Genomic DNA, 13,129 nt, shown 5'->3' with positions numbered 1-13,129 from the left:
GCGGCGGTATTTCGGTGGCAGGACCTTCCGCCGCCTCTGTGGGGGGCAGCATTTTGGGGTGGGACCTTCCGCCGCCTAGGGCGGCAGAAAAGCTGGCGGCGCTCCTGCCTGATCCTCGTTACTTTTCTTGGGTTGTTGTCCCCAGTGCAAGTGACGGCATAAGCCCTGCCCACCATCACTGTGCTACTCATGCCTTAGCAACTAAACAAGGCATCCGCTCACCACCATGGCAGGCCTACCTTTCTTAGGCACTGGCATACGCTGCTCTGGGAGCACTGCACTCGGATGTGACGGGCCGTTTCCTCAAATGTGTGTGAAGTTTGTGGATTGTGGCACTGCTGAATCATGGGAAGATTGTCCCACTCTGAGTCTCTGATGTAACAACAGCTCACATGTGCACTCACTCACGGGACTTGCCCAATGTAGATAGGAAGAGAGCATTGCAGGGGAATTTTTTGTGTACTATTTTGCAATTACACTGGTTTCAAAAGAACAGAAAAATTCCAGCTAAGGGCCACACGTTCACAAGTGTTAGATTCACAAATGTGTGCCCCACACAACTGTTGGTGCATGCAATACCTGCAGTTGAGGGAGGAAACTGACCATTTGCATACCTTACCATCCTATTACAGTGCACTAGCAAGATGCCACGCTCTGTGCCTCGGGGGAACACCCTACACTCCCATATTCATCCTTGTAAAATGATTGTGTGGTATCCAGTGCAAAGTTTGTCATGTCGGTATCTTTGGCAGGGCCGGCTCTAGGCACCAGCGAAGGAAGCAGGTGCTTGGGGCGGCCAATGGAGAGGGGCGGCACGTCCGGGTCTTCGGCGGTAATTCGGCGGTGGGTCCCTCAGTCCTGCTCGGAGGGAAGGACCCGCCGCCGAATTGCCACTGAAGAATGAAGTGGCACAGTAGAGATCGCGGTTTTATCTTTTTTTTTATTTGTATTTTTATTTTTATTTTTTCGCTTCGCCGCTTGGGGCAGCAAAAAACCAGTCCACAGGTTTGGGGGCTGTCTCAACTGGGGGGGGGGGGAGGCTGAGGCAAAGTGCCCCTCCTGTACAGGTGCTGGGTCCAGAGCAGTTCCCCAGAAAACCCCCATTGTGGCCGAAAAGGCCTTGGGCTCCTTCTGCCAGGAGAGGAGAATAAGGACCGGTCACCCTGTTTCTATCCAGTGGGAACCTGGCTGGCCTAACCCTAACCCTCTAACACAGAACAAGTGGCCAGCTGGTGGGGGGCCAGGGGCCCAGGCCTGCTTGCACTGCAGGGCAAGCTCTCCCACACTACAGGTTTGACACTCTTTCATTCCATCGCCTCCAACCTGTGGGCACCCCTGGCAGTGCCACAATGCTCCCTCCAGGCCAAGCCCAGGCAGGGGGTGCTGGGGGGAGCTGGCACTGCCCAGGCCTATGCTGGACCTGCTCAGGAGGGCTGTCAGTCTAGCACTACTAGTGCTTGTGCTGTCGTGGCTCCCAGCAGCACACACCTGGCCCTCGGCCTGGAGCTCCTCTCTCACAAAGCCCCGGCCCTGGTGACTCGGCTCCTGCCCCGGGCCCAACAGTGGAGCCACTCTAGGCTCATTCTTCCTCCCCATCCCTGTCCTTGGGCCAAGCTGCAGCGCTGCCAATGATCATACAGCCCAGCTGGGCCTGGCCCAGCTTGGGGGAGGGGGAGGCAGGGTGTGTGTGGGTGCGAGGCTGGGCCTTTCCAGCCTCTCTCAGAAGCTGCCGACTTCACTTTTGTTATAGAAAATTAGATCTGGCAAGAGCCATGTGGCTCAGGCTGCCCATTAGCATTGGCGCCTGCAAGCTGGGAGCTCAGCTCTTCTCCCTACTCCTACCGCAACAGGCCTGATTCCAGCCTGTCTCCACTGCTGCATCCTGCCCCAGGAGCCCCTCACCCCCATGCCCAGGGACACAGGTAGGCCCTAGCACCAGTATGGGGTAAGGTACAGTGCCTTGGGCAGAGCCGCCCATCTGGCAGCCCAACCTGTTTGGTATTGTCCATTGGTGATAGCTCCTTGGGGCAGGCCTCAGGTCAGGCTTCGTGCTATGCGCCACAGGCTGTGGATGCAGAACAAGTAACTCTCACACTGTCTGGGCAGCCAAGGACTCAGTGCGAGAGTAAATTTAAACCAAGGGCTGTTGCTAAGAGGGCTTTAGTTTATGGCTTAATAACACATGAAAATTAATTCAGATTAAGGTAGAGTGTGACTTTAACAAGCAATAGCTAATCCTGAATAGCTGCCCATGTGGACAAGCCCTTAGGCACACAGCTACTGTACTTGAAAGCCTCTGATTTTCCCATTTGCTAATCACCTTGGACATGTTCCAAGGATCTTTTGGTCCTAGGCCATTTTCCCTTCAGTTTAGCGCACCCTGTGACCTCATGCTGTCCGAGCTGGGCTATGAAAGGAACTGTGGTGCCTTCCCTCACCTCCTGACGCCCTACGTTGATATCTGGGCACAAGAAAGAGGGGCAGGTGGGTGGTGAGCGCACATGTGCAGACTCTACCTCAAAGAGCTCCTGCTACTGGCAAGTAACCTTCATTTTTAATTGGAGAGGCTGCTGCACATTATTCCCACTCCTAGGAATCTGGAGAGACTGAGGAACTGGGGTTACTTAGGCTGCAGAAGAGAAGAGTGAAGGGGGATGTGATAGCAGCCTTCAACTACCTGAAGGGGGGTTCCAAAAAGGATGGAGCTCGGCTGTTCTCAGTGGTGGCTGATGACAGAACAAGAAGCAATGGTCTCAAGGTGAGTGGGGGAGGTTTAGATTGGATATTAGGAAAAACTATTTCACTAGGGTGGTGAAGTATTGAAATGGGTTACCTAGGGAGGTGGTGGAATCTCCATCCTTAAAGGTTTTTAAGGCCCGGCTTGACAAAGCCCTAGCTGGGATGATTTAGTTGGTGTTGGTCCTGCTTTGAGCAGGGGATTGGATTCATAGAATATCAGGGTTGGAAGGGACCTCAGGAGGTCGTCTATTCCTATCCCCTGCTCAAAGCAGGACCAACACCAACTAAATCATCCCAGGTCTCTTCCAACCCTAATATTCTATGATTTCGTGTATGAACTATCCTTGGTGAATATACGTTGGCCAGCCAGCCCCGTAGCTCTCTGAAACATAGCCTGACATATTAGACTGCGTAAGTGCACACTGCCATATGCCTCAAACAGCTTCTTACTGTGATGAGAGGATATGTTGCTAAGCCTAGAATTATGGCTTGCATCCTCTGAAAACCTTGCCAGTGGAAGGAAGGCTTTGCCTATTGTGGAATCCAGGACAGGTCCAATAAATTCTACTTTCTATACTGGAAACAGGACAGACTTATCTGTGTTGATCAGCAGGCTAAGCACATTGAACATGAACCAGATACTATACTGGACAATGCTTGCTACCTGGCTCAACCTCTTACTGACCAGTTGTCCAGATAGCGGAAGATGTGGACTCCTGATCTCCAAAGGAAAGCCGCTACCACGGCCATACAATTTGCAAATATACAAAGGACAGCTGACAGAGAAAGGGGCAGCACTGTGAACTGATACTGAGAACTATTGACTGAATTTCAGAAACTTTTTATGGCCCCATGGATTGCCATGTGACAGTAAGAGTCCTTTAAGTCAAGAGCAGTGCACCAGTGCCTTGGCTCCAGGCAAGGAATAACGGAAGCTAGAACGATCATCCAGAATTTTAATTTCTTAAGGAACTTGTTTAACTCTCTCATACCTCAATAGGCCTGAGATACCTCCCTCCTTTGCTTTTGGGATCAGGAAGTATTGGGAGTAAAAACAACTTCCTCTTAGCAATAGAGGGACTTCTTCTAGAAGCAACAAGAAGCAGCAACTGTATCTCTCACAACACCATGGCTTCAAGAGAGAAGTCCCTGAAGGAGGGACAGGAAGGAAGTGGGGGGGGGGATAGAAATTGAAGGGTGTATCCCACTTCCACTGTGCTTAGAACCCTCCGATCCATGGTGATGTGGCCCAAGCACAATGGAAATGGGACAGGCAAGTTGCAAAAATCGGGGAAGGGAAAGAGCACTTTTGGAATTGGTATTCTGTCCTCGACCAACCCACCAAAATGTGCTCTTGGAGGATGCAGCCCACATGGCAGGGGCAGAGGGTTGTGGTTGATGTCTCTTGTAACCCCTACCCATCCTCCTTGGCAGATCACAGGCTCAGAGGTACAAACCCCAGGAATCACTGGGTCTGATAGGGGTGCAAGGACCCCTTTCTGCCACTGGTCTATAAATCCCTAGGGGCCTCAGAGTCACTCTGGAGTCCCTGTGCAGACTCTGCACAATCTCAGTTTTCCCTGAGAAGAGTGACAGCTCCTCAGATGGGAGGCCAAAGATTGCTTGTTGAACCTCCAGGGAGACCAGAGGATTGCAACTATGAAGAGCGTTACATAATGATGGCGAAGGCCACGCACTGAGACACAGAGTTAGCTGCACCTAGACCAGCCTGTAGAGCTGTTCTAGGAACCAACTTGCCCACTTCCACCATCACCTCCAATTCTTGTTTTGTGTCATCTGGGAGCTTGTCCTTAAACTTTGAAATTGTATCCCACAGGTAAAATCATTGCTCCCCAGCAGGTTTGCAAATCAAAGCTGTAAATCTCCTGTGGAATAAAGCTTCCATCCAAACAAGTCTAGTTTCTTAGCCTCCTTGTTTTTTGGAGTCAGTGCCTGGTGACCATGTCTCTCCCTTTCATTAGCTGCAGATACTTCCGGGAAGCCTGGAGGGGGACGGTTGTAGAAAATGTTCGAACTGCTGAGAGGGGATATAGTATCTCTTCTCTACTCTTTTCGCGGTAGGTGGTATGGATGCTGGGCTCTGCCTAGAATAGGTTATTCTAAAGTAGACTCTAGAATAGCCTCACCAACTGGCAGAGTTATCCTCAGTGGAGCTGCCAATGTGAAAATGTCCACAAGCCTTTGGGACTATTCCTGGAGCTCCTGTGTGTGGACATCCAGAGCCAAAGCCATCCTTCTCAACAACTCCTGATGGGCTTTTCAGTCATCCAATGCTTGGGACAGAGGCTCCCCCACAACAACCTCATCATGGGATGAGGAAAATGGTGCCAATGACTCTTGGGGCTGATCCTGTCACAACTCTTCCCAGCGTAGCTTGTGAGAATGGTCCTGTCCTGGCATGGTGCCAGACCCAGCACCGAGAGTGAGCTGCTTATAGCAATGTTCTTGATAAGCAGCCAAGAAAGTATCTTGGCTTTATCTTTGAAAATTCGTGGCGATCGAGGGAGGTCCTGGACAATTGGAAAAAGGCAAATATAGTGCCCATCTTTAAAAAAGGGAAGAAAGAGAACCCAGGGAACTACAAACCGGTCAGCCTCACTTCAGTCCCTGGCAAAATCATGGAGCAGGTACTCAAGGAATCCATTTTGAAGCACTTGGAGGAGAGGAAGGTGATCCGGAACAGTCAACATGGATTCACCAAGGGCAAGTCATGCCTGACCAACCTGATTGCCTTCTATGATGAGATAACTGGCTCTGTGGATATGGGGAAAGCGGTGGATGTGATATAGCTTGATTTTAGCAAAGCTTTTGATATGGTCTCCTACAGAATTCTTGTCAGCAAGTTAAAAAAGTATGGATTGGATGAATGGACTATAAGGTGGATAGAAAGCTGGCTAGATTGTCGGGCTCAACGGGTAGTGATCAACGGCTCAATGTTTCGTTGGCAGCTGGTATCAAGTGGAGTGCCCCAGGGGTCATTTTTATTCAACATCTTTATTAATGATCCGGATGATGGGATTAATTGCACCCTCAGCAAATTTGCAGATGACACTAAGCCGGGGGCAGAGGTAGATACGCTGGAGGGTAGGGATAGGGTCCAGAGTGACCTAGACAAATTGGAGGATTGGGCCAAAAGAAATCTGATGAGGTTCAACAAGGACAAGTGCAGAGTCCTGTACTTAGGAAGAAAGAATCCCATGCACTGCTACAGGCTGGATACCGACTGGCTAAGCAGCAGTTCTGCAGAAAAGGACCTGGCGATTACAGTGGACGAGAAGCTGGATGAGAGTCAGCAGTGTGCCCTTGTTGCCAAGAAGGCCAACGGCATATTGGGCTGTATTAGTAGGAACATTGCCAGCAGATTGAGGGAAGTGATTATTCCCCTCTATTTGACACTGGTGAGGCCACACGTGGAGTATTGTGTCCAGTTTAGGTCCCCCCACTACAGAAGGGACGTGGACAAATTGGAGAGAGTCCAACGGAGGACAACGAAAATGATTAGGGGGCTGGGGCACATGATTTACGAGGAGAGGCTGAGGGAACTGGGGATATTTAATCTGCAGAAGAGAAGAGTGAGGGGGGATTTGATAGCAGCCTTCAACTACCTGAAGGGGGGTTCCAAAGAGGATGGAGCTCGGCTGTTCTCAGTGGTGGCAGATGACAAAACAAGGAGTAATGGTCTCAAGCTGCAGTGTGGGAGGTTTAGGTTGGATATTGGAAAACACTATTTCACTAGGAGGGTGGTGAAGCACTGGAATGGGTTCCCTAGGGAGGTGGTGGAATCTCCATCCTTAGAGGTTTTTAAGGTCAGGCTTGACAAAGCCCTGGCTGGGATGATTTAGTTGTGTTGGTCCTGCTTTGAGCAGGGGGTTGGGCTAGATGACTTCCTGAGGTCCCTCCCAACCCTGATATTCTATGATTCTAAGTAGGTTGGGAAGGATGTACGGATGCTCTGGACAAAGGTGGGAACCCCCATGAGTTCTGAAAGGGCCATTGATATGGCCCTGTTCCCTGTTTGCAGACCAAGGGTCCTGGCAGTATGCACCTGCTGGATTTGGGAGTGAAGCCAGGGTGGGCAGGCACTGAATGCTGCCCCGATGGGTACCACTACGGAGATAGCTCTCTGACAACTGTGCCCTGAAGTGCACATACATCTACAGTGGAATAGATATGTGCAATCACTCAAAGAACCACTACTGTTGTCTTGCTCAGGCCAGGCTAATAAGGATAGCCATGGCTCCGTTGTGTTTGATTTTCCCGAGAACTCCCTGAATTGGAGGAACTGGGAAAACACAAAGAGGAGACCGTCTCCCCAGTCTAGAAAAAAATCATCCAGATGGACAGGTTGTCTGCTCCTGTTCTGGAGTACATTTGGAGTTGTACCTTATTGCGAACAGGTCTCTCTCTAGATAATCCCAGACAAAGAAGACATTGCTTGCTTCCGAGTCCTTGAATGACCGCTCAGGCTGATCACAGGTCTCTGATCAGCAGCTTGGCCTGTATGCTCTCCTTGCCTGCAAGGCAGAGAACTATAGAATAAATTCAGTGTATGATCATAGATTCCAAGGCCACACAGGACCATTGCGATCATCTTCCTATATAACACAGCCCAGAGAACCTCCCCAAAACAATTCCTATGGCAGATCTTTTAGAAAAATATCCCATCTTGATTTAAGTGATGGAGAATCCACCACAACTCTTGGTAAGTTGTTCCAATGGTTAATAACCCTCACTGTCAAAAAGTACACCTTATTTCCAGTCTGAATTAGTTTAGCTTCAATTTCCAGCCATTGGATCATGTTAGACCCACGTAGGTACATACAGACTATAACTAAAGTCACCCTTAACCTTCTCTTTGATAGACTAAATAGATTGAGCTCCTTCAGTCAGTCACTATAAGGCAGGTTTTCTATTCCTTTAATCATTCTCATGGCTCTTCTCTGATGGGCACCAGAACTGGACACAGGATTGGAGCAGCGGTCGCACCAGCACCAAATATAGAGGTAAAATAACCTCTGTATTCCTAGTCAAGTTTCCCCTTTATGCATCCCAGGATCATATTAGCTCTTTTGGCCACAGCATCACACTGGGAGCCCATGACTATCCACCACACTCTTCCTCCCCACCCCAAATAAATCTTTTTCAGAGTCACTACTTCCCAGGATAGATTTCCCCATCCTGTAGTTATGGCTAAAATATTTGCTCCTAGATGTATACATTTACCTCAGATATACACATCTACATTTATTCACCACTGCCACAGAGCTCTGGCCTCTTTGTACAGCTGGCTGGAATTGCACACGCTCTTTTTCATATAGAATGGTGCTATTGGCTGGAGAAGAAAGGACGTGAGAGCCCTATGAATTGCTCTTAATTCTAGAATGTTGCTATTAGGTTTTTCTTGCAGAAATTCCAGTGATGGTGCCTTGGCAAAGTCTTGTAATGAGCTTCGCAACCCTGCCTGGAAATACTGGAGGTGATTGTGGCTGAGAGAGCTGAAGGGTTGAAGACAACTCTGTTGAGGATATTGCGAAGTTGAGTCCACCATGAAGGACAGGAACACATCTCTGGGCAGTGCCAATCTCCTAAACATGCCGTCTGAATTTGGTATATAGTATTTTGCTAGCCAATGTAGAGGCTTCATCTTTGGATGAGCATACAGAGCTGCACATGCCCCTGAAGGCCCCTCAGCGTGAGGAAGGACATCACTGTTTGACACAAGTTCCAAAAAAGGCGAAACAGTGAGAAGGTTGAAGGGGTCTCGTGCTTCCTGCCGAAGCTGAAAGGCTGTTGCAGCGGAAGATGATGTGGCAGATCTCCTCTCTTGTGGGTTTTAGGGCTTGTACTTCTGCCACTACTGAGCAGGGAACTGGTGTCGGCATTGCTTCCTTTGAAAAGAAAGGGAAGCAGAGGTTGGGTTTGATGTCTCTGATAACAGAACAACAGTACCCTGAGTCTCTTTAGAGGGGAGTTGAGATGTCCCCAGAGCCCTTGCGATAGGATTGGTCTCTTTTCAGTTTCTCTAGAACCTTTTCTGTTCTGCAGCAACAGCCCTTCACCATCCAATGGGAAATCTCCTCCCCAGTGTAGGTAAACAGCCACAAATGGTGGCTTGGGGCAACTGCAGATGCTCCAGCTCTAAATGCCGTATCAGAAGCCATGGCAGATGCCCTCAGGCCATGCTTAACTACCAGCTGAGTGTCAGGGATTAGGGCTTTGGCCAGTTTTCTCTGTTTTTCCAGCAGTGACTGAGCAAACAGTGCTATTTTCTCCCAGAAGGGATACTGGTATTGGGACATCAGTGCCTAACAGTTCACTACTCTAATGCCTAGTGTGCAGAGGAGCATTTAGCTTCTTACCTTCACCATCTGAAGGGCTAGAGTGGACTCGACCACCTACAGCTCTTCGACTGGCAACCACCACTACCAACAAATCTGGGGCTGGGAGAGCAAGAAGCCCTCACGCGGAAGATAGTACAACTTGTCTGCAAGTTTAGAAATTACCTGCCCAGAAGCTGGGTTTATTCGGGTATTCTTTGTTGGCTACAATAGGTCATCTAGGCCTGGCAAGGTAATCTGACTCCTAGATGGTGAACCCAGGATATTGAAAGCTAGATATGTCATTTCCTCCAAGGTCACTGAAGGGACGCGTAAGGTAATAGCCTCCTTCTCTGTGCTCATGAAGTTATAGCATATCCTCTGGGGGAGAGGATGCACTCATGGTCATCCAGCAGAGTCTGAATGTCTGGATCTGTACATCTGTCTTGTGAGTTCAATTGGACTTTCCATCTCATCCCCAGCCACCACATGCAGGATTAGAGAAGTAGACTGTTCCTTCGGTAGCAGCAAGAGTAACAAACGCAGGCAGGACAGAGCCAGTGCAGGGCCCTCTCTTTGAGCTCTTATGTGAGAAGGCTCCTTTTGCAACTGTCCTTGCTCAGTCCTTTTGATTTTGGGGAAGTACCAGAGGGAAGGGTTTTATGGACACATTGCCCATTGTGGTACCTTCCAGCCCTGCCACTACGCAGCAGGGAATTAATTCCTATCATATGCTTGGATGAAAAAGGGTGATCTCATGGTCTGAAGGGCTGGAGCCAAGAGCCTTGGTAATGCTCTCTAGGTTCCCTGGGAGGGGAAGGATAAGAAAGGTGTCAAGCCAGTCGGTATCAGAAGGGTAGCCGTGTTAGTCTGGATCTGTAAAAAGCAACAGAGTCTCCTGTGGCACCTTATAGACTAACAGACGTATTGGAGCATAAGCTTTTGTGGGTGAATATCCACTTCGTCAGATGCATGTCAGTCTCTTTCTGAGTAGAGTGCAGATACTGAGGTTTCCAAGGATGACAACAATGGTTTTAAAAAATGCTAAGCTGAGACGGGTCAGATATTGCCCTGGAAAACTGGTAAGAGTCCTAGGGGGCGGTTAGTGTGTTTCTGGGAGGTTTGCATAACGGGGGAAACTAGCTTAGCCTTGTACAGTTTTCTTTTTCTCTCCCAGACGAGGAACCATCCCTACTCCCTTACATTTCCCCCCCCTGTCTTTTTGCACTGAGGATAAAGTATCTAGTGCCACTGAAGGGCCCCTGATCGAAGGGTATCCCAGGGGCTTGATGAGATGAACCTATGTCACTATTAGAGGGGTAGCCATGTTAGTCTGGATCTGTAAAAAGCGACAAAGAGTCCTATGGCACGAAGTGGGTATTCACCCACAAAAGCTTATGCTCCAATACGTCTGTTAGTCAATAAGGTGCCATAGGACTCTCGCCTATGTTACTGTGGATCCAGTAGGAACTGAGGCTCTGAAAGAGCATCAGGCTCCTTATCAGGCTTATAATGAGCATAAGACTGGCACCGTAGCCCTAGGTCCAGCATAGAGAATGAGTCCATATTACAGCCTTGGCCCTCAGTACCAGACTTTATTTCGACTGTGGCTTTGGTGGCTGGAGCCTTGAGGGGAGATTTTTACACAGCAGTGCACAGAGCCAGAAAAGCCAGATCCTGAGGGGAAAGCCCTTGAGGGCAGGCTGTCAGCAGAGGTTGACACCTCTAAGGCCAAGCATTTCTTAGCACTGGCTCCAGTCGAGGAGGTTGACAAGACTTTGCCAGGCTTTTTAGACACCTCAGAGGACTGGCTGCATCTTGCAGCCAGAAGGAGGAGCTGCTAATTCCTCCTGCAATGGCACAGCTCAGAGATGCTGCTTTCTAGCCCTGGGGGGTGGAGGTGCAGCCTGTGGAGCCGTGAGGGGAATTACCTTTCCCCCCCCCACCCCGGGCAAGCCAGATGGACTTGTGCCTGAAACAGGAAAAACAGCAGGGCAAATGACCCAACTCTTGAACCCTGGTTTCTCAATCTTTGGTTCTAACATATGGCAACTGGGGAAGGGGGGGCTCTGCACCAGGGTGCCAAGGGGTGTGTGTGCTCTGCACTAGAGTGTCAGTGCCGGGGGGTAGGGGAGCTTGACTTTGCACCCCGGTGCTGAGATCCTGGGAGAAAAGAAAGGCTACATAAGACATTTTTTAAATGATAAAAATTGGCCAGCTAAGGTGGCGGAAGTGGGAATGATCCATTCCAATGAGTCTGGGTCAGACTGACCCTGTATCTACTACAGCCTCTGGAAGGAACGGAGGTTGTTGGTGCACCATGCCCCCGATAGCCCCACCTTTGGTCAGAGCTGGGGGGAGGGTTCAGGGGTGCACAAGCCCTCCAAGACGGACTGCTACTAGCAAGTTTCACTAGTCTAAGCTGCACCCGTGGTGCATCCTCAGCAGCAGGAATGGGCAGAGACCATTCGAAGAGACCACTGATTTAGCTTAACAAAGAGAAGGTTAAGGGGTAATGAGTATAGTCGATAGCTGTTGCCCATGTCAATACCTATTTAATAATGGGCTCTTCAGTCTAACAGAAAGATACGTGATCCAATGGCTGGAAATTAATACTGAAATAAAGCATGTTTTTACCAGTGTGAGTAATTAACCATTGGAACAATTTATCAAGGATCATGGTAGATTCTCCATCCCTGACAATTTTTAAATCGAGATAGGATTTTTTTTAAAAGCTCTGCTCTAGGAGTTGTTTTGGGGCTGTTCTCTGGCCTGCGTTACACAGGAGGTCAGACTACATAATCACAGTGGTCATTTCTGTCCTTGGAATCTATAAAAACCACTTTGTTTTACAAACTGAACATGGGACCCAAACCAGCCCAGCAGCATCCTTTCAAGGGGCTGGAGAAGTCTTTATCTAGCAATGGCAGGGTGCTTGGGCCTCTACATGCCAAAGACAGACAGCTCCAGTGCCCAAGGGCATCCAGCCTCCTGGCCAGAGTAGATGGGACACAGGCAGGAGTCTGGAGGAGGAAATCAGACAATTATGAAGCCTGTACAGTCAGCACAGAAAGGAACAGCAAGAGCCATTGCTAGATTTTTTTGAGCTATCATGGCAAAGCCAAGCAGACCTTTCCTCACAGCCAATCAACAGGCAGCTGCTCCAATCCAGCTCCAATTTGCAAAATAGTTCTGCTGTGGTATAAGCCTGCAGAAGCAACCCTGCAACCAAGAAGAGCTTTGTGGGAAGCGTGGCCTCATGGAAAGGAGATTCGACCTTGGCAATGGAGTCATTGCTAGGACTCTAATACACACTGAATAGAGTGCCCATGAGGCAGGCTGCCAAATTATCCCCCAGCCAGGAAGCAGGGACAATTTCTACCAACACTGGACTCAACAGCTTTTACCAGCCATGAGGGAATGAACCCACGTGGCACGTCACATGTCAAAGCTCCACCAGCATCTCCAGAACCAGACTGAGCAAGATGGATGGAAACTCCTCTGGCAAACACATCCTAGTCATGCTCCAGACAGCCAGTTTGCCACAACCAACTGATCCCACCTCCAGAGAGAATCCAGCAATACTTGTTGCTTCCTCTCAGGAACAAGAGTATGGACACAGTCACCTCCCTGCAGGAACCAGCAGCACTACACACTCCATCTGAGCTCAAACCCGGTCCATGCCCTCAGAGAATGGCAGACTGTTTTCCAGCATGTACAGGAAGTGCAGCCCCCGCAACTGGAGATGACAGACTGAAGGTGATTCAAGGAGCAGCAGCAACTGCATTCGCTCAGCTCTTCACCAGTCTGACTCTGCACTCGGCACATTAATGCCCATTGCGTCTGCTTATGGAATGAAGTGCCAAAGCAGTGACTTGGAGAAGGGATCTTCAGTCAGAGCAATTTCTATAGTGACCATCTAATGAGTTTGCAAGCAGGTGCTGGAGCAGAAGCTGGCCTGAGGAAGCATTCACACCAAGCAAAGAAGTGCCAAGTACCAGAGGCTGATGTTCTCCCTCAACGGTTCAAATTTGCATCTTTGGAATAATTCT

The sequence above is a fragment of the Malaclemys terrapin genome, chromosome 22 (genome assembly GCF_027887155.1).
Source record: "Malaclemys terrapin pileata isolate rMalTer1 chromosome 22, rMalTer1.hap1, whole genome shotgun sequence".
NCBI classification, from domain to species: domain Eukaryota; kingdom Metazoa; phylum Chordata; order Testudines; family Emydidae; genus Malaclemys; species Malaclemys terrapin.
The sequence above is the reverse complement of the archived record's forward strand: the minus strand, read 5'-3'. Positions refer to the sequence as shown.